Source organism: Physeter macrocephalus, chromosome 10 (assembly GCF_002837175.3).
Source record: "Physeter macrocephalus isolate SW-GA chromosome 10, ASM283717v5, whole genome shotgun sequence".
Classification (NCBI taxonomy): Eukaryota; Metazoa; Chordata; class Mammalia; order Artiodactyla; family Physeteridae; genus Physeter; species Physeter macrocephalus.
The window spans coordinates 63,715,301-63,718,684 of NC_041223.1; positions in this window are offsets into that span (position 1 = coordinate 63,715,301).

The following is a 3,384-nucleotide window of genomic DNA, read 5'->3' on the forward strand; positions in this document are numbered from 1 at the left end:
CGGAAGTTGTCCCTGGATCCCGGGACCCTGGCAATGGCGGGCTGCACAGGCACCCAGGAGGGGAGGTGTAGATAGTGACCTGTGCTCACACACAGGCTTCTTGGTGGCAGCAGCAGCAGCCTTAGAGTCTCATGCCCATCTCTGGGGTCCGCGCTGATAGCCGTGGCTTGTGCCCGTCTCTGGAGCTCCTTTAAGTGACGCTCTGAATCCCCCCTCCTCGCGCACCAGGAAACAAAGAGGGAAGAAAAGGTCTCTTGTCTCTTCGGCAGTTCCAGACTTCTCCCAGACTCCCTCCCAGCCAGCCGTGGCGCACCAGCCCCTTCAGGCTGTGTTCACGCCGCCAACCCCAGTCCTCTCCCTGGGATCCAACCAGCCCGAGCCTCAGCTCCCAGCCCCTGCCCGCCCCGGCGGGTGAGCAGACAAGCCTCTCGGGCTGGTGAGTGCTGGTCGGCACCGATCCTCTGTGCGGGAATCTCTCCGTTTTGCCCTCCACACCCTGTGGCTGTGCTCTCCTCCGTGGCTCTGAAGCTTCCCCCTCTGCCACCCGCAGTCTCCGCCCGCCAAAGGGCTTCTAGTATGTGGGAACCTTTCCTCCTTCACAGCTCCCTCCCACTGGTGCAGGTCCCGTCCCTATCCTTTGTCTCTGTTTTTTCTTTTTTCTTTTGCCCTACCCAGGTACGTGGGGAGTTTCTTGCCTTTTGGAAGGTCTGAGGTCTTCTGCCAGCATTCAGTGGGTGTTCTATAGGAGCAGTTCCATGTGTAGATGTATTTCTGATGTATCTGTGGGGAGGAAGGTGATCTCCTGTGTTACTCTTCCACCATCTTCTCTCCCACCCCTATCAATGTTTTATAGTTCTCAGTGAAGAAGTCTTTCACCTCCTTGGTTAGGTTTATTCCTAGGTTTTTCTTGTTGTTGTTGATGCAAGTGTAAATGGGATTGTTTTCTTTTTCTTTTCATTGTTAGTGTAAAGAAATGCAACAGATTTCTGCATATTACTCTTGTAAGCTGCTACCTTGCTGTATTCATTTATCAGCTCATATAGTGTTTGTATGAAGTCTTTAGGGTTTTCTATATAGACAATCATGTCATCTGCATAAAATGACAATTTTACCTCTTCCTTCCATTTTGGATGGCTTTTATTTCTTTTTCTTGTCTGATTGCTGTGCCCAGGACTTCCAATACTATGTTGAATAGAAGAAATGAGAGTGTGCATCCTTATCTTGTTCCAGAATGTAGTGGGAAGGCTTTCAGCTTTTCAGCATTTATTATTATGTTGGTTGTGGGTTTGTCATAAGTAGTTTTTATTATGTTGAGATATGTTCCCTCTATACCCACTTTGGTGAGATTTTTTAGCATGAATGTTGTTGAATTTTATCAAAGGCTTTTTCTACATCTATTGAAATGATCATGTGGTTTTTGTCTTTCCTTTTTTCTAATGTGGTATATCACATTGATTTTATGTATGTTGAACCATCCTTTTGACCATGGAATGAATCCGACTTGATAATGGATCCAAATGTTGTTGGGTTTGGCTTGATAATATTTTGTGGGGATTTTTGGACCTATATTTGTCAAAGATATTGGTCTGTAATTATATTTTTTGTTAGTGTCTTTGTCTGGTTTTGGTATTAGGTTTATGGTGACTTCATATAATGACTCTGGGAGTGTTCCCTCCTCAATCTTTTGGAACAGTTTGAGAAGGATACGTATAAGTTCTTCTTTGTATATTTGGTAGAATTCTCCTGTAAAACCATCTGGTCCTGGACTTTTGTTTGCAGGGAGTTGTTTTATTATAGATTCTATTTCTTTTTTGTGATTGGTCTGTTCAAATTACCTGTTTCTTATTAATTCAGTTTTGGCAAGCTATATATTTCTAGAAACTTGTCTATTTCTTCTACATTGCCCATTTTGTTGACATATATCTGTTCATAATATTTTTTATGGTATTTTGTATTTCTGTGGTATTGGTTGTTATTTTTCCTCTTTCATTTCTTATTTTGTTTATTGTGGGTCCTCTCTTTTCTTCTTGGTGAGCCTGGCCAGAGGTTTGTTGATTTTGTTTATGCTTTCAAAACACAAGCTCTTGGTTTTATTGATTTTTTTAAATTGTTTTTATCTCTATTTGATTTATGTCCTCTCTGATTTTTATTATGTCCTTCTTTCTGCTGACTTTACAATTTGTTTGTTCTTCTTTTACTAATTCTTTTAGTTTGTAAGTTAAGTTGTTTAAGATTTTACTTGTTTTTTTGAGGAAGGCCTGTATCACTGTGAACTTTCTTCTAAGAACCACTTTGGTTGCATCCCATGAGTTTGTATGGTTATATTTTCATTGTTGCTCATCTAAGGTATTTTAAAAAATTTTTTCTTTGATTTCATTCTTGGCACATTGGCTTTTTGGTAGTATGTTTTGTAGTCTTCATGCAATTGCTTTTTTCTCATTTCTTTTTCTGTGGTTGATTTGTGGTGTTATGCCATTGTGGTTAGAATGTTTAGTGTCATAGTAATGGTCTATCCTACAGAATGTTTCGTGTTTACTTGAAAAGAATTTATATTCTGCTTTTTGGGTTTTTTTTTGGATGTAGTGTCCTGTAGATATGAGTTAAGTCTGTTTTACTGTGTCGTTTAGGATCTCTGTTGCCTTATTGATTTTCTGTGTGGAAGATCTCTCCATTGGTGTCAGTGGGTGTAAAAGTCTCCTACTATTATTGTATTCCCATCAATTTCTCCCTTTATGTCTGTTAGTATTTGTTTTACATATTTAGGTACTCCTATATTGGGTGAATATATGTTAATGAGTGTGATATCCTCTTTTTGTATTGATCCTTTTGTCATGATATGGTGTCCTTCTTTGTCTTTCTTAATGGACTTTGTTTTAAAGTTTATTTTGTCTGACATGAGTATTGCTGTCCCCTATTTTTTGTCATTTCTGTTTTCATGAAATGTCTTTTTCCATTCCTTCATGTTTAGTCTGTGTGTGTGTTTAGTCCTGAAGTGAGTCTCTTGTAGGCAGCATATCGAAATGTCTTGTTTTTTTTTGTCCAGTCAGCCACCCTGTGTATTTTGTTCAAAGCATTTAGTCCATTGACATTTAAAGTAATTATTGGTAGGTATGTGCTTATTGCCATTTTATTCCTTGTTTTCCAGTTGTTTTTATAGTTCTTCTTTTTTTTAACTCTTTATTGGAGTATAACTGTTTTACAATGATGTTTTAATTTCTGCTTTACAACAAAATAAATCAGTTATACATATACATATGTTCCCATATCTCTTCCCTCTTACGTCTCCCTCCCTCCCATCCACCCTACCCCACCCCTCTAGGTGGTCACAAAGCACCGAGCTGATCTCCCTGTGCTATGCGGCTGCTTCCCACTAGCTATCTATTT